Source organism: Fukomys damarensis, unplaced genomic scaffold, assembly GCF_012274545.1.
Source record: "Fukomys damarensis isolate Sample0158 unplaced genomic scaffold, DMR_v1.0_HiC HiC_scaffold_19, whole genome shotgun sequence".
In the NCBI taxonomy this organism is placed as follows: domain Eukaryota; kingdom Metazoa; phylum Chordata; class Mammalia; order Rodentia; family Bathyergidae; genus Fukomys; species Fukomys damarensis.
In genome coordinates, this window is record NW_022900931.1 from 37,710,296 (window position 1) to 37,729,654 (window position 19,359).

General features: G+C 39.3%; 1 long non-coding RNA gene across 1 annotated transcript in view; it reads right to left on the reverse strand.

The window, feature by feature from the left end:
- Window positions 1–3,790: 3,790 nt before the first annotated feature.
- Window positions 3,791–19,359, reverse strand: part of LOC104849229 — a 76,752-nt gene continuing 61,183 nt past the window's right edge. The window contains exon 3 of the long non-coding RNA XR_776697.2: window positions 3,791–3,945. This is a non-coding gene — a long non-coding RNA (uncharacterized LOC104849229). The remainder of the gene's footprint in view (window positions 3,946–19,359) is intronic.

Below are 19,359 nucleotides of genomic sequence, written 5' to 3' on the forward strand. Positions count from 1 at the left end.
AGAGACAGCAAGGGAAAGGGGCAGTGGTGCCTGGTGGTTCCACTCTAGCCCAGTCGGTGCCTGTTTTAAGAACTCTGGGAAAGTGACGAAGATGAGAATAGAGAAACAGCATCACGTGGGCACCGACATATCTATTAATAGAACCTTCATTAACTGAACATTATTCACTAATCAAACATTCATGAGGTGTTTACTGTATACTGGGAAGTATGCTTACTTCGTGGCAGGTTTCAAAGATTCAATGTGATTCTTTTATTTAATATTCAAAATGGCCTTATGTTCTCCTCTGGGGACCCGCGTGATTATCACGCCTTACAGGTGAAGAAATGGGAGTTCTTTGGGCCACCTTCCAGTCTGCAAGTGCACAAATAGGAAGTCAGGCATTTGCTGTGCTGTTAGGGATGCAGCCCAGGGTCTCTAAAGTGAGCTACATCTCCAGCCCTTTAAAAAAAAATTTTAAGATAGGGTCTTGAAAAATTACTAACTTGTCCAGGCTGGGCTTGGACTTATGATTCTGCTGCCTCAGCCTCCCAGAATGCTGGGATTGCAAGTGTGTGCTATCATCTCCAGCTTGCCAGATGTGTTATGAATTCAGAGTCTGTGCAATTTCTAGTTCACTCTGACCCTCTTGTTGTATCATAAGAAAGGATGCGCAATAATAAAGTTTATTTCATTACACTGAAATGCCGGTTGAATACTAAAACTGGGATGGTGACAACATTCAAAAAGCTTGTGATTAGAGCTACAGGCAGTTATGGTATTGGTGTAAAAGTAAAGGAAGGAACAGGAAACTGCAACATGAATCTGCTTTGTGGGTCTGTTCTGTGCAATCAGAGCCCTGCATTTGGTGTCCGTGCTGAGGGGACAAACCTGGCCGGACCAAGGCCACACTGCCTCCAGAGCCATGACAGGTCATTTTGAATCCCAAAAAATGTTAATATTTCCAAATCTAGGTAGACTTAATGCTGAAATCTTGATCAATGGTTTTTAACTATGTAACGAAGAATTAAGATATCTATGTAAATAAACAAATATTTCACAAGAATCTACTTCATATCAGGACCTAGAGTTGGTCCTGAGAATACGCAAATGAAAGATACCTTTGTGCTCCAAAGGAAATTATAACTTCTGAAAGGCTTCAAATAAATTTGGTTGAAAATTTCTTTAATACACATGCTACAGTGTGGTCTTGGTCTTTTACAAGTGTCTTGACCCTGAACAAATCCAGGTACCATGGTGGGAAGGTTGCCTGAGGCAGGCACAGGGGACTTGAGACCCGGCTCAATTCTTCCAGCCCTCAGTTGATGGTAACCACCATTGGTTAAAAGTACATCTCTTGATGTTTATTGATCTCACTTTCTCATTTATGAATTGAGAGGTTAGAGTGATAGGAAAGGACTCGTATAGTTCTGGCACCTATAATTCTTTGAACCTATATATTTTTTCTTTTTAAAATTAATTTTATTGGTATATTTTAGGTATAGAATATAATGCCATTCATCATTCAAAATGTGCACCTTTACATAACGTGTCTTGGTTCTTATTTTTCCTCACTCCGCTACCTTCCCTTCAACCTCTCCAACCCTTCCCTATTTACAAAGACTTTTTTCATTTTCTCATATTAATTCCATTCCTTTCTTTCCTTTCCCCTTCCCCTTTCCCTTTGCCCCCTTTCTTCCTATTTCACATCATCTATTATACCTTTTAGTCCTTACTTATACTTTCAGGTTCTCACACCAGAGAAACTATTCGGTATTTCCACATGTGTCCTATTTATATCACTTAAGAGTATGGCCTCAGTGTGCACCCATTTATATAAATGTCTCTAGTTTCTTATTCTTTATGGCTGAGTAGTACTCTGTTTTATATATTTTTTTTTAAAGCACATTTTCTTTATCGAATCTCCAGTTGATGGGCAATTGGGCTGCTTCTAAATTTTAACTATTACAAACTGCTGCTGTGAACATGGGTGCACATATATCACTGTGGTAGGATTCTTGTAATTCCTTTGGGAAGATACCCAGCAAAGGAATAGCTGGGTCAAATGGGACCTCTAATTCTAGCTCTCTGAGGTCTCTCCATACTGATTTCCACAGTGGTCGCACCAGTCTGCACTCCCACCAACACTGGAGAAGGGTTCCTTTCTCCCCACACCCCCACCAGCATTTGTTATTGGTTGATTTCATGATAGCAGCCATTCTTTTTGGGGTGAGGTGGAATCTCAACATTGTTTTCATTTAAATCTCTCGAATGACCAGTGATTTTGAACATTTTTTCATATGTCTATTTGCTGTTTCTACTTCTTTGTCTGAGAAATGTCTGTTCATTTCAGATGCCCATTTTTGGATTGGGTCTTTAAATTTGGGAGGTCTGATTTTTTTTAAGTTCTATTTATATTCTAGATAGTAGACCTTTGTCTGAGGAACAGCTGGTGAGAATTTTTTTCCCACATTGTGGGTTGGCTTTTCACCCTGTTAGCAGTTTCTCTTCCTGTGCAAAAGCTGTTTAATAAGAAGAGATTCCCACTTGTTGATTATTTGTGCTAGTTTATGTGCAAATGAGGTTTTGTTCATACAATCTTTCCCTACACCAGTGTCTTTAAGAGTTCTGCGTCACCTCTCTTCTGGCCAGTTTAGTGTTTCTGTTTTAATATTTAGATCTTTAATCTATTTTGATTTTATGAGCCTATTATTTTGAAAAGTAAAAGTCAACCATAGTAGAAATTGGAGGCTGTGTCAGTCAGCCACTAATATTCCAGAAAGAAAACCAAGACTAATTTTTTTTACTGCAGCCACTATTCCTACCAAATAATTTTCTCCTCTGTGTCCATTGTACCTCTACATGGCTGTTAACCAGACTTCAGCTTGACAAGTTTAAAATTCCATCTCATTTCCAGCCCACTCCAAGCTCAAGTAGCTAATGAGCAGAAAAGTGACCAGAGATGAGAAAGGATAAAAAGCTAACTACTTGGGTGATAACAAAGAATGTGACAGCTGAGAACTGGCTGTAACTTGTTGATTTTTCAGGGAGCTTCTTGAATAAACACATATGACTTAATTTTTTAACATGGTCTATATAAGACCCACTGCTTTCACCCAGGATAGGTGCAAAAAGATAAAACATAGTTATTTTATTAAAATAACATCAGAGATTCAAAATCAGAAATTATTAAAATGATGTCAGAGATTCAAAATCAGAAGAAAGGCAGGCAAAGAAGGCATAGAGAAAAATCTGAGCATGTTCTGCAAAACAGTGTATGGTAAAGGACTGAAAGCTCTAAGCCACAAGGCCTCCCTAGCATGAGCTCCATCTTCTGCCCCCTGCGGCAATCCCAGTTAGAACTTCCAGGATGGGTCTTGTTGGTGGCCCCCAGCAGCCCCTCTGCCACGGCCTGGAGTGCCCTCCAAGGCCCATGTGTTGGAGACTTGGTCCTCAGCCTGGGATGCTACAGGAAGGTCATGGAACTTTCCAGAGGCAGAGCCTAGTGAGAAGTTTTGGGTCATGAAGGATGTGGCCTTGAAAGAGATACTAGAAGCCGGCCCCTTGCTCTTCCTCTTTCTTTCTGAGGCCGTTAAGTGGTTGGTGTTGTTCTACCACATACTCATGCCAGGACATGCTGCCTCACACAGGCCCAAAAACGATGGGCCAAAGTAAACCTATCCTGCCTCCAAGCTTTTATCACTGGTACTTTGTAGCAGTAAAAAAAAAAACCAAAAAACTGGCGGACAGCTCTCCGCCTGTGGCCCCAGATAGAGCCCCTCTCTGTAGCTGCAGCTCTCCTACCTTTGTGGACTTACTTGGCAGCAGCATCCTTCAGTAGCGTCTGTTCTTTCGGCTCCCGTTCTTCAGGCCAGCGGCCACTGGAATCCAGATTTGAAAGCTGGGCCTTGTACCATCATCCCCTGCATATGCCTCTTCTATTTTACTACACCTAGGATTCCGGCCCTAGAAAGAAGATAAGGATCTAAGGATCTGCAGACCTCTTTGCTCCTCCTACCCAGCCTTGCCACTACTGGACACACACACACACACACACACACACACACACACACACACACACACACAGCCATCCAGGACTTACTTACTTCTGACCAAGGGTACAGTCCCTCTGCGTTCCTTGCACCCCATGGCTCCTGATGTCATTAGTGGCATCACGGAAGGAAGACACATGATGCTACACAGGGTCACACACCACTCCTCCAATCATTCTTCTGCTCCCGGAAAGAGAAACAATACTCCCACCCTTGCCACAGGAACCCTCCAAGGGATATGTGACCACCAGCTATGGGGTTCCTTCGCAGAGGCCAGGTCCATACTTGAACCCCGAACGACAGTGATAATGTGGGGCAACAAGACCATGGCAAAATCAGATTATGACATTATTCCTCACCCATTTCATAACTGGATGCAAGTGCTCATGATCTAGGATGAAATTTGGCATTTGAAAATTATTTGTAAATAGTGAAGGTATTGGAAATAGTTGGGAATAGGACATTAGGCCAAAGCTCTACTTTTCTTTTTATGTACAATCCCTTTTCCAGAAGGAATAAAGAACAGATGTGAAAACAAGTTCAAGGCACAGTCCTGAGTGTTCCACATCCTAAGCAAATTAGCCCCTAAAAGGATCCTGAATTTTTAAAAGTTTTTTTTTTAATCCTAGCAGTTTGTCAGTGAAGTCTAACCATAGGTTTTATAAAGTTCTTTATAGTTTGCAAAGAGCTTTTTCTTTAATAGACAGCAGCATAAAATTATTAAGCTGAGAATCTGGGTTTGAACCAGGTATTCAGCTTTATGTTCTAATGTCTTCTAAAAGTTCATCTTTATCTAAAAACTTTGTGGTGGATATGAAATAGATTATGAAAGCAAGAAGGGTATCTTTGGCAGTTTAGGACTCCGATGGTTTTGAGAAAACCTGACTAAATAGAATGATAAAAGTTGGAAGGGATTTTATACTGCTGGGAAGCCAAGATCACTTTTTACATGCAGGTACACAGAAGGTGATGTGATTTTACCCAGTTCCCAAAGCAGTATTCTCTGACATCCTTGGCTGTATTTCAGAGAGCCCGACGCCACACCACAGCCATGCCTGGCAACCACACAGCCTCCTGCTAGTGCACAGATCCATGATTTAATCAGATGCCCGATTTTCTCCACCAAGGGAGAGCTTTGTTGGCAACCTATTTGCAGGACTCCATTCTCCTTATCAACAATGGACTAGTATACTGGCATGTGATGGAATTCAGGTCAAGGAGAAGGGAGAAAGAATAAAGACAAGGGCTTCTGATGAAGTTTCTTACAAAAATATAAGACAGCAGCCCAATAGGATCAGGCACAGCTTGTCAACTGACCACTTGTGGTAGTCATTAATGTTCCACCTCACCCCACAAAGAATGGCTGCTATCAAGAAATCACACAATAACAAATGTTGGCGGGGTTGTGGGGGGAAAGGAACCCTCCTCCATTGTTGGTGGGAGTGCAGACTAGTGCAACCACTATGGAAATCAATATGGAGATACCTCAAAGAGCTTGGACTGGAGGTGCCATTTGACCCAGCCATCCCTCTGTTGGGTATCTTTCCAAGAGAACTAAAAGAATCATATCACAGAGAAGTATGTGCACCCATGTTTATAGCGGCACAGTTTGTAATAGCTAAATCTTGGAAACAACCTATTTGCCCATCCGTTGGAAACTGGATAAAGAAGTTGTGGTTTTTCTATAAAATGGAATATTACTCAGCCATAAAGAGCGAGAGAATAGATTCATTCATAGGAAAATGGATACATATTGAAGATATACTCCTAAGTGAAATAAATAAGTCCCACATGTGTAAATACCAAATAGTTTCCCTGGTGTGAATATTCTGCAACAATGCATAAGATTCTAATAAGATTACTGACATTTAGAAATGGGAGGAAAGGAGCTAAAGGTGTAGGGAAGGTGTGATACGTAGGGGAAGAACAAAAAGGGAAAAGAAAAAAATGTGAGAGAATGAAAAGATGAAAATAAAGTGTTTGTAGATGGGGAGGGGAGGAGGGGGTGAAGGGAGGGCAGAGGTAAGGGGAAAAAATGAGAATCAAGAGTTGCCATGTAAAGGTACATGATCCCAACAATGAATGTAACTGTACTGTATCCCTAAATGTACCAATAAACTCAATAATTAAAAAAAAAATATATATATATATAAGACAGAAGATGGTGGTGGCACATTCTCTTGTGTTTGGATGCTGGTGGGTTTGGATGTGATGGCAGGGACTGTGGCAGTTGGGCTGCAACCTGAGGAACCAGCATTAGATTGAAGCACATTAATTAACCTTGTGGAGTTTAAATTTAGTGCTTTGCCTAAGCAAAATAATACATGATTGTTATTTTAAACTACTTTCATTTACAGTGTCAGGCATCGTGCTTAAATAAATGAGAGTGACTAAAATAACTCAGTGGTTGAAAAGATGATAGGGTGAGTAGACAACAGATGATACAGGCTGGATGGACATGTAGATTAATGCAAGTATATAACTGTAGTCTACTGTTTAGTCTTCATGACAACATAAAACAATTATTATGTAGAAAAAACAAGTAAGGAAACGTAGGCTCCAAGAAATTAAACTTCTGTCCAAGGCCTCACAGATCTTGTGTAGTTTAACAGGTTCAAGCCCAGCCTTCTACCTCACCCAAAGTCCATGTCTTCTAGAGATGTGGGGAGTATCTGACCAGCAATGAATGGCTTCTATACAGTAATGAATCATTTCCATTCTCACGGTCCAAACAGTAATTCAGTAACAATAGCAAAGACGATTGTATAACAGCTTTTATAACTCTGAATTCTCATAACACAATGAGGGCCAATTTCTCTATTTATCTACACAATAATCAAACAAGAGATCCAGCTGGGGTGATTACAAAATCTACCATTTAAGTTAGAATTTTATTCCCCCTTTGTGGTGCTGGAGATTGGACCCAGGGCCTCACCCACGCTCTGCTGCTGAGCTACATCCCTAACCCTTTTGCATTTTCAATTTTGAGATAAGGTCTCATTAATTTGCCCAAGCTGGGCTTGAAGCTGCAATCCTCCAGCCTCAGCCTCCTGTGTAATTCAAAACTTCTGAGAGTTAGAAGATATACTGTTAAATAAGAAGCCAGGACAGGGGGCCTTTACCCTGTTGGGGGTTAAATGGGAACCAGGGCAAAACTAGAGGAAGCTGGAGGACACCCCAAGACTTCACTTGCCATCCTATGGAACGTGGAAAAGTGTCCTATCACTCTCCTTTGTATCTGAATCTATCTCCACCCCTTCCCATATTACATCTGTTCTGACATTAACAGAGCCCAGGAGTTTGGGGATGTCTCAGGGGCTGGAATCAAATATTTCCAGAAAGACCACAAGCCAGACAGGCAGTAATAAGGGTCCTTATCATTTTAGCAATGGAAAGGCAAAGAACAATGTAGGCGAGGGGAAACTGTGCCACGAAAAAATTGAAATAAAGAAGAAAACAAAATAGAGAGAAAATACAAAAGAGCTGGCCCTGAAAGAGAGCTGCTATCCAGGAGCGTATTTTACCTGCCCTATTTCACCATAACCCTGGGATACTTTTAATTACTTGGCTCTTTTACAAACAGCGTCTGACTATTTTGTCAGAAGGTCAAGGATAACAGCAGGACCTGCCCTTTCCTTCTGCTTAAAGGGATGCCACCCCCATATACTTTCAGGGACACCCCACCTGGAATGCTTGTTGAGAAGGCCAGGCATTATCCTGGACCATCTCCCCCGCCAAAAAAAAGCCTCTCCCTAAGCCGGCAGCATCAGACACTGTCTAATAACCCAGAATAAGATTTTGTCTGAGGTGCAGCTAATACTGAGCAGGTCCCGTATTTAGTACTCACACTGAGAAACATCTGTAGAGCGGAATTAGAGGGCACAGAAAGAAAACTGCTGCACAAAACACAGGCCATAAAAAAGGGAACTGAATTTTGGAGGAAATAAGACCTGAGATTTCCTTTTGCCCTTTTTCCGCTGTTTAGGAAACACGCCCCTTTTCCCAGATGAAATTTCCTATTACTCTTAGCGCACTCGTTTAATTAAAATATCCATTTATAGCTTCAATAAGCAATATGATTTAATAGAGAAACTTACGTTTAACTAAAGCTAATTAAAAGGATGCTCATGTGTAAAATTCAGCCTGTTTCCACCTATGGAAAAGTCATGCCCACGGGGGAGGGGTTAAAAATCATTGTCGTTTTCTTATCTGTTCCTTGTCCTCTAAGCCTTGCTATTGTACTTTTCTCCCTTAACTGTAAATCTTTAAAATTGCACAACTTCAATTAAGAAAAAGAAAAGGCAAACCGAGAGCCAGTTTTCATAGAGGAATGTTGTTGGCTGAGGCCCCAGATATTTTTTTGGTATCTCTAGTGAGTTGTTTTGTAAAATTTCCAGGAAGTTTGGGAAAGCTCCGCATTGACATCACTCAGCAGACCCTGGAAAAGCGTCAGCTGGGAAGCACAGAGGCCGGGCTGGCTGTCTGGGGGCCTGGGCCGGGACCCTGCAGACTCACTTAGGGCTGATGGGTTTTGCAGAAACTTCTCTTTCTCCCTGCTTTCTTGCATTGTAGTCACTTTAGTGGGGAATATTTTAACAACCTAACCACATTTTGTTTTGTCTTTGTTCTGCGTTTTCTTCCTGCTAGGTGTTTCTTTATTAAAATAAACTCTTTGTTAAAATTTTTTTTTTAAAGTCTGAATTGGGATATAAACAGTAAAACAAAATTTGGGCTTATTTTAATTAAAAGACATGTCGGTCTACATGACTGATGAGTTCCTGCATAAAACACTATAGATTATTTTTCATATTTAAAATCACTTTGATTTATGAAGCTTGCCCATTTTACATTAAAAGCAAATTCATTTCAAATCACTTTTCTAACTGGTTAGGCTTTTTTTCACCCTCCCACATTTCCACTTCAATGAATAAGGTTATACTTAGATAAATGTTGTATTTCACAAGAACTTTTTAGAATTTTATAATGATAGATTAATCCAAATTGATAAAAATATTAAAATAGACTAAACTCAAAAAAATATAATTTTTTCTGAGAGAAAAAATAAGGAAAAGAATTGTCTCCTTATTACTCTTAAATGTGATTCTCACAGAGAAATGATGCATTTGTAAGATTTTTTTTCATGGTACTGGGTATTGCACCAGGGCACTGAGCAACTTCCCAGCCTTTTCTTAAAACAATTTTTATTCTGAAACAGGATCTTGCTAAATTGCTAAATTTTCTCAGGCTGGGCTTGAACTTTCGATCCTCTTGCCTCAGCCTCTAAGAATGCTGGCATTATACCCAATGCCACCAAGCTCCTGAATTTATAAGAATATATTTTAAGGAAAAAAATATTTGAACTTAAAAAAAGATTTTTGAGCATTTACATGTTATAGTATGTGCTACTTTGCATTTTTATGTATTTATTTATTTTAATTTATTTATTTGTTTGCTTGTTTGTTTACTTATTTATTTATTTTGGTACTGGGGATCAAACGTGGGTCTTTGCGCTTTTGAGGCAGGTGGCAGAACCACTGAGCTAAATCCCCAGCCCTACTTTTAAATTTTAAATCAGACTTTCATTTATAACATCTTCACTGAGACATGTGTCACATGTACCATGGAATTCAGCGTTTTCAAAGTGTGCAGTGCAATGGTTTTTCACTTTATGTACAACAAATGTCCTGACTCGTTCAGCCATTACCAAGCCCAAATGTGGACATTTTCATCACCTCACAGAGAAACCCAGGCTCTTTCAGCTATCTCCCTCCCCTTACTTCCTGCCCCTCTCCTCCTCTCCAGCCCTGGGTTGTCACTCTTCTATCTCTGTCTGAAGATTCTTGGCTCCTGTGCTGGATGTTTCACATAAATGTAGTTGTGTAATTCCTGAACTCTGTTGACAGGCACCCTTCAGTTAGCATAACGTTTTCAAGGTGCATCTATTCAGCAGCATATACTCCACTCTTTTGGGGGGCTGAATAAGGCTCAGTTATCTAGATTTAAATAAATACATTTCTTGCCTCTTTATTCAATGCATTAAAATGAAATTCTAATAAACATCTTTTCATCTTGGTATATAATGGCTCTTCCAAAAATATATTGTTTTTAGATTCTTGAAATTCCAAATTATTCTGTGTCTTGCTAACCTTCTCTTTGTAAGAGACAATGTTTATGTTAAGCAAGATATCTACTCCTTCTAAAATCAATTAACAAAGGCCCAAGTGTTCAGTAAAAATACATAGAAGTATCCGTCAAATAGAATAGTTGAGTCTTTGAAGAAACTACTCAGGAAATCTGGGAGAAAACTTACAAATGAGAGGATTCCAAGCATGTTTTATGCCTCTACAGGATAAATACTATTTATTGAAAACTTGCTGTAAAATGTTTATACACAAAGTGTTCGGCAATTTGTCAGCTACACAATCTGAAAGCCATTGATATATTGTGTTTATTTAATCCTCATGTTTATCTAGTCCACAATTTATAAATTAGATGTCAATATCTCTGCTACTCTACAGATGGGGAATTTGAGGCTTGAGAATATTCCGGATGCTGGTCAAGATAAGATACCTAGCAAATAGAACAGCCTAGTTTCTAACTCTGGTTTCAAAACTGAACTTAAATTTGGTTCTTGAGATATTCCTATGAAAATGTTCAAACACACACACACACACACACACACACAAGTTGGAAGAATGTTAAAGGGTATATTACTCCCCTTGATTCTACAATTATATGGTACTGAGCATACATGCTATTTTAAAATGTATTTCAAAGTGAATTATACGCATCAGTATAGCCCTCCCCCAATGTTATAGTAGATAACATTGGAGTTCAATATTTGTTTATCGTTCTTACTCGTCTTTATTCACCTTAGATAACTTTGACAAGCAAGAAATTGTACAGACCTTAAGACAACCATCTGGGCAACCCATCCCTTTCTGAGGTAGAGCGTGACTATGTTCTTGCATCTGTACTTCCGGTTAACAGAAAAATGAATACTGAAGCAAACAGAAGCTTTGAAACTATCTTTATATACAAGTAAACAGTCAGGCAGGCATTATTTCATAGGGGGAAATCTTAGGTTAGGAGAATCCATCTGAACATAGCAGAATCTAAATAACAGTAGGAAAGTACTGTGTTTTTACGGAAAGGCAACCTGATAGCAAGATGGCTGTTCACATGGTGCTGGGCAGCTCAGACTGAAAGTCCTGCCTCACCTCCTTTCTCCTCTCTCACTCTAAGCCCGTGTCCTCTGTAAGGTAGAAATGATACTACTAGGGAGGATTACTCATCAGAAGGAGCACAGCACTCCTCCTGCATCTCTGTCCTGCTGTAAAGTGACTTGGAAGATCCCTGTTGCCAGGTGGAGTCCGCTTCTGCTCCCACAGATGTGATTTGTCCTGGCACCAGTGACCAGGTTGTCCCTCCTGCTCTTCCATGATAACTGTCCAGCGAGGACCCAGGCTGCGGAGGACCACACAGCTGAGCAGACCTGGACCTGCCCCACAGACTGCGAAGGGAGCTGGGCCTCCAGCTTGTACTCCCAGCCCGAGGAGAATTGTGAGCCGAATGCACAGTGGCTGTGATAAGCATCCAACTGTCTGTTTCATGGCATGCAGTGAGGATTTAAAAAATAATAATAATACACATAAAATTCTTCGAGTTACCAATCAGGAAATTATCACAAATATCAACTGTCACAGTCATCACCATCAGTACCGCAGAGAGAAAAACTGCTATGGCTTCTTAGTGGTGACACCAAGATGCTGTCGCTTCCTGGACATAGGGTTTACCCATTCTGTCCTTAGAAATACTTCAAGGTTCTACTCCTCACACGTCACATCCGTGGAGAACTCTCCTTTGGATGAACGGCTGTATTAATTGTTCCCCACTCTTAGCCTTTGTTCATTTGCCTCTTAGCTCACTGTGTTTTATAGGTTTGCATAAATGATAAATGTCCCTCTCTACAGGACTCTGGAGGAATAGAGTGTGTCTCGTTCACACCTGTGACTTCAACAACAACCCAGGACTTTTTAATATTTACCGAGAATAAATGGATAAAGATTCAAACCCTATTGTATTTTGTGGCCAGGGCTCAAAGACTATGTTTGTTTTGATGTTCTTTTTCTGTTTATATCAGGTTTTGCCCTAATCAGTTCTTTTCTACTTACTTTCAAAACAAAGAGTTTGTTCAAAATCATAACACATAATTTCCACATCTATTCTTGGAACTCAGCATTTATAATTCTGCTGTGGCAGAAATGTACACAGCCTATCTGAAAGCCCTTCATCAGAGCTTATTCATGCCTTAAATTGCTTTTGATTTCTTTTCTCTGAGATTTATGCTATAATACCTAATATTCTAAAATGAGGTCATTCACAGAAAAACCCGGGGAACATATCTGAGCATCTTTCAGTGAAGCTTTCCACTTATGTCCAGGAAAATATTGATCTATTTTATTTTGAGTTAGGTCTGGTTCTCTTCTCTCTTGGTCATTTAGAGAAGAAATAGTAAAGAAGATGTACGGCCTATGCTGCTAAGGTTCTGGTAGAACATAGCAGAATGATAATTTATACCCAACTCAGGAATCTCCTGGCTTGCTTCAACCAGGACTGGGATTGCCCTCCCTCTTCTTGGTCTTTTCCCATGCTACACCATCACAAGATGCAACCAGTAGCTTGTTGGAACAAAGAGCACATTTAAAGCAGGAGTTAAATGAGTAGGAAAGAGGGAAGAGGGCACCTTCTGGTCAAATTTGATGAGTGACTTTTGTAGTTCAGTTTAACAGCACCTTTCCCATGTAGTGCTCAGTAGTTAATATTTCATCACTGTTATTCAAAATACATTTTGATGAAACACGAGTATGATAGAAAGCAAGAAATCGGGAGACAAGGAACGTAGTTCAAGATCTCGGGCTGGTTTGTCCGAAGGGCCTAGGGAACCACAACTTTTCTGTTTTTGTCTCATTGCATTTATTTCTAGTTTTATTTATTCTTTGGGACTCTGTCTGGGTTTTATTTTCCCCAAGAAAAGTATAGCCCAACTAATCTGAATTGAGCAGGGCTCCTCTGAAGCATCCTTTCCTCAGCTTGGTGAAAGTTCTAGTAAGATTGCAATTATTTGTCTTTCCTAGTAAAGCAGGAGACTTGGTGTTTGTTTGTTTATTTGTTTGTTTGTTGCACTTTTGGTTCTGTATCTTGCATCTAACACTAAACAGAAAAATCATTCGGTAAATGGCTGGGAGATGAACAAGTGGTGAATATTCCCCAAGTTGAGACAGTTTGCTAATCAGGAGGAACTCAGTGTGGTGTGTTCTTAGCTGCCCCCTGGGGGTGTTAGACAACCCGGGGAACTGGGACGTGAACGAACACAAGACCGGATCACTTCATAATTCCTCTCCCTTCCCTCTCTTGGTGTCTACCTCCTGTCTTGCCTAAAATCTTAGGGTTTTGATCCAATTGTAATAGATAATGATAGTTGGATACTATAAAGTTTTATAAAATATTTAGACTGTATCAGTCCTAAAGCTCTGGAAAAGAATTAAAGGCTTCGTTTAAATGTATAAATTAATTATTTAACCAGACTCAATTTTTAATGTAGATTATTGATGAGTAAGTGGGTCAATAGAGTCGATATTACAGAAAATGGCCCAGCCACCGTCAGTATGCAGCTCTGATTTTCATTCAACTCACAACAATAAAAACTGAAAAAAAAGGCTCCAAAAATGTTCCTTATTTCTTTTTTTTCTATTTTAAATCTTTTGTTGACAGCTTTTTAACTGTTTTTTAAACATTACAGGCCTGTGACATTGTGTGCGTTCCGTGTTGTGTAACCATCACTGTAACAATCTTCAGAACTATTTCACCATCCCAGTCTTAATTATGTGCACAGTGAGCCATTACCCATCTGCTTCTCGCTTCTAGCACTGACAAGCATGATTTTGTTTCCAAGAATTTACCTATTTTAGGTACTTTTTATAAGTGGAATCATGCAATATCTGTCCTCCTTTTGTCTGGCTTATTTCTCTTAGAATAATGTCTTCAAGGTTTGTTGGTGGTATAGCATGGGCCAAAATTCCAGGGGATTTGTTTGAGGTTGGCTAATAATTTATTGTATCTAGATGCATTTTGTTTCATCTGTGGATATTTGTATTTCTCATAACATTTGACTATTATGATTAATGATGTTATTAATACAGATATACAAAAATTTATTTGATTCCCTGCTTTTAGATGTTCAGGGTATATATCTAAGAGTGGAATTGCTGAGTTCCACAGTAATTACACATTTGGCATTTTGGAAAATATTCTGCCTTTTATAGTGGATGAAACATTCCCAACAGCAACTATAGAAATGTTCCAATTTTTCCACATCTTCACTGACACTCATTTATCTCCAATTTTTAAAACAATAACCATCCTTATAGATGTTTAGTTGTATCTCACGGTGACTATGATGTGGAGTATCTTTTCAGGTACTTACTGGCCTTCTGTACATCTTCTTTGCAGAAATGTTGATTCAGTTACTCTGCTGGTTTTTAAAACTAAGCTGTTGGGCCGGGGATTTGCTCAGTGGTTCCACCACCTTCCTTGCAAGGGAAAGGGTCCAAGTTTGAGCCCTGGTACCCCCCAAAAAGATAAATAAAATAAAACTCAGTTGTTTGTTGTTGTTTTTGAGTTGTAAGAATTCTTCACCTATTCTGAATATTAATGTCTTGTCAAATATCTTATTTACAAATCTTGCACTCTGTAGATTATTTTTATCCTCTTATTAGTGGCTTTCAAAGTATAAACTTTTTCATTTCGATGAAGTCTAATTTATATGTTTCCTCTACGGTTGCCTGTGATTTTGGCATTGCATACAATAAACCATTACCAAAGTCAATTCTATAAATATTTCTCTTTCTACTGTTTTCTTCTATGAGGTTAAAATTTAAATTTTTATGTTTAGATCTTTGATTCATTTTGGATTAATTTTTGAATGTAAAAAAGGGTCCAATTTCATTCTTGTCCATGTTTTCTCAATACCATTTGTTGGAAACTATATTTTCCAAATTGAATGGTTTGGGCACTCTTGTCCAAAATTGATGGCATATATATGAAGGTTTATTTCTGGAGTCTCTGTTATTATTATTATTATTTTACTACTTTCATGTACTCAGAAGCTACATAGGTGGGTATTAAGCATTGTACAAGACAGAAACCCAAACAGAAAAAAATTAAGACATTCAAAAGATGCAGAACTAGTAAAAGAATAAGAAAAGAACACCAGGAACAGAAACTACTTTGTAGATTAGAAGCAAGGAGAAAGGGCTCTCACTTAAAATAAATGGCTCCTTAATCATCTACAAAGTGTTGTCAAGCATTCAATTGCTGAGTTGAACTTACTGCTTTTCCTATGCTAATTTTTCACTTTTCTTCAGGGACAATTACCAGCCTTAAATCATTCTTAGCTCTTTCCTGCTATTTGCTTAATTTAGTTTTCTTAAATCATTCTTAACTCTTTCCTGCTGCTTGCTTACTTTAGTTTTCTACATCATAACAACTCTTGCACCAATTAACTATTGGCATTTCCAGTGAAAATAAGTTACACATGGAAGGGGTTGAAGAAAAATTTATCCATACATATCTTTATTTCTTATCTCACTATCGGTTTTTGTCTGTTATATAATTCAAGTGGCTGTGACGATGAAGAAGAAAAGGACAAATTTTGATCAGTCTAATACAACTTGTTTCACTTAAACTTTCAAGGCTGACTTCCTCAGATTTCCCTTGGGAGAAAAATTCTGACATTCAGTGTCTTCACGGATGTCCTGTATTGATATAAGGGGAAGAGATGCAACTCCTAAACCTACTAGATATCTGTTGTATTCTCTAAAGTCAAAGAATGACTTCTAGGAACAACAGAGGTTAAGAGTAGGAAAAAATCATTGAGAGAAAGAAATCTTTGTCTAAGAGAGACAGAAGGGGGACCAGAAAGTGGGCTCCCCACCCACCCCACTTCTCAAAGATGTTTTATACAGCCAAGCCATGGGTGAGGTGTATACAAAGCAGGACAAAACTATAAGACCCAATGGAAAATTACAAGGTGGGCATGAGGTGGGCCAAAACCCTGACCAACCAATAAGATTACAAGTACAGTCACCCAGGTAATATTGATTAAATGGGGGTCAAATCGGGGATCAAGTCACAGAGCAAGCGTACAAGAATTTCCAGTAAGGGTGGGGTCAGGTATATTTCCTGGAAAGGCTGGGCTAAAACCTTGATGCCCCCCCCACCCAGGTGATAGATACCTATTTAGAATATCAATCACTGCTGTTTATCCCAGGGGAAGCACAAGGATGTAGTAGTTTCTCTCCTTTTACAATGCTGACCTTCATTGAATGTGTCTTGATTGTCCTCCATGCTGACCCTGTCTCACTGCTTACATCTAATTAACTGACCTATCTGCAATAATATGACCAAGCACTCACAGTGGGAAGTGACTGAGAAGTCACTAAACAGTGACTTCTGTTTAGGTTTCTGCTCAAGATCTTTTCAATTATCCATCGGATCCTTCTCTTTGTTTCTCAATAATCAGCACTTTTCACACACTACCAATAGCTTCACTCTAGTCTGTTTGTTCTAGGTGCATACACTCATAATAGCTGTTAACCCCAAAACTTACCATACGCTTTCCAATATTTCAGAGATGTTTTCCCAACATTTCCTATCCAAAGCCATTGTTCAAGCCCACAGGTGGCCTGGCAACCACCACCCAGTGGAATCTCCACTCTTCAGCTTACTTCCTTCCCTTGAATGCACTCTTGACCCAGGCCTGGGCAGAAAGTGTCTCAAGGAAGAGCTTGTTCCTCTTTGGCACAATTTCATCCATTGTGCTTGGCTCTAAATGTCTCTTCCCTTATATAAATATCAAATAATAACAAGACAATGACTGCTCCTTCCTCTAGAGGGAAAGGGACATTTCCCACTGTTTACTTTCACCTCCCTCTCTCTTCCTTAGCACATTTCAACTGAAATTTGAAATTTTAAAAATAACTAACATGCATGCATTTTCAAACTAACCCTAGTTTTCTGCACATTATTATAATGACTCTAAAAACAATCTTAATTTCTGCTACATTCTGGCATGTCATTGTGAATGCTGCTTTGAATACTTGGAAAGAAATTATTAGGAAAGAAAAGAAAATACTAAAAATGAAACGGGGCTTGTGCTAACCAACTCCAAGAGCGCTCCATTCATTCTCACATGCCATGAGCCTAGGAGTAGTACGAAGGGAAAAAGGAAAATTATGAGGTGCAGTATTGATTTTGATAACTATGAAGAAAGGAAAGCAGGTCCAAAACCAGGGAGGAAAATGTGAGCATTGTGAAATGCCATGTCTTCCTGCCCATGAGAGATGTATTTATTGGAAATTGTATCACAAAAAAGTCTAAATAAATTAAATCCCTAGTTATTATGTCACATATAGCTGTGTTGTAGAATGTAGCCACAGTTTTGCAGTTATGTAAACGGAGCTGTCAAGCACTTGTTATTTTAAAGCTGGAACCAGGCAGCTCCCTTGACAGCCCTGTGGTCCCAGCTCACAGCCTGATTCATGGCTGGCGCTGAGACACAGGAAGTTCATGTCTGCTATAATCTAAACACTGTGAAAATGGAACATAAGAAGCAGTGCAGAAAGGTAAGAACAGGCTAAACCCCATAACCCAGATGAGAGCCATGCAACAGTGAAGGAAATAGAAGGGAAAACTTAAGCCTGCAAACGACAACACCTGCTTATATACAATTAGGGAGACTTAAGACTGGCTGAAGAATTTGCAGGTCACAGTGCAAAATAAAAATGAAAGGGCCCCAGCCTGAAAATTATTACAAATTTCAAGACAGTGACAGCAGATATTAAACCAAGTGTGATATGGGGACCTTCTCGGCGTGGGGCCCCACGGGACAGCACAGTTGCCAGACCTGGAGGAGCTTTTTAAACCACTAAAGAGCTGGGCAACAATGAAGCATCACTACCTTCGCAAGAATACTGTTCTTCATCTGCGTTATTTTATAACAGTATCATGCATGTGAATGTAAATATAGATCATCTTCTTTTACGATTCAGAGATGCGTTTACTAAGTGGTTGTACAGCAAATGCTCACATGAGTATAATTCTTTCCATACTTTTCTGCTCAGAAACAGTTATCTGCATTGCACAGCAACTCAACGGCAATAAAATCCGGGCTTGTTGTTCAGCTGAGGACTGTGACAATGTTCACTCTTCCAACAGTCACCGGGGAGAAGGGACATGTAAAATGTGCCGCAGTACATCTGTTCAATTGCTTGTTTGTGTCTCTATCCTAAAGGAAGACAATCAATGTCTCATTTCTAAGAACACAAAAGTGTAACGTTAGCCGTCCCTATTTCTCATTTAAGAAGAAATTACACTTTGCTCTCATTATTAGTCTGGATTTAAAAAAAAGAAAAAGCTTAAAAACTTGTTTTCAGTAAAAGACAAGAATTTAAGAATGAAGGTCAAGAGAGAGAGTTACAGAGGCAGCAGGTTTCAGTAGCAAGCCTGATTCCCCAAGTGCCTTCCTTTTTAGCAAAGGGGCGAGTGTTTTTGAGAAGAGTAGAGCCTCTCCTCCATGACCCTCCACTCAGTCAGCTGGGAGCACAGACTGGTTCTCCCAAGAATCTCAGTGGAATGGGAAGTTTATCTGCTATAGTTTGCCTGCCTCAGTACCCTGTCAACAGGCAATGGTGATCATTCTGTTTAGAGTGAAGTACTTAAATCTCTCTGCTTTCAGAAAAATAAAATCTAATGAAAATATAGCCTGCTGTAGGAATTCAGTGGAATTACAATGAGTGGAGGTAAATTTTAATTTCACAGTGCAAGTGTTAAATGATTGCCCTTCAAGCTGACTGCCAATTCTGCATGAAATCTCACCACATTTTAATAATTCGCCTTTTGTTTAGAGTGGAAAGAGACTTAGAAATAGCACATGTATTATGATTTGGAAAGAGATTTTATGTGCAAGTAGGATCCTGAGAACCACAACAACATAACCACATTCAGGTTCCTTAATTGGGCCAAGAGGAAACTATCATTTCTGAAGCAATTTGGGGGCCTTAACCTTTGTTCAACTGCTCTAAAATACTTGGAGTTATTTTGACGTGTCTGCTTATTTTCAACATTTCAATTTAATTTTAAAGCTGTGCATTTTCTAGATGTGCAACCCTGGTATTGTGTGCAAATTGTTAGTGATCAGTCTCTTTTACTGCATTACAAAACTGTCAACTATATTGTCATTTAAAGTGATTCCATGTGACAGTTTTTA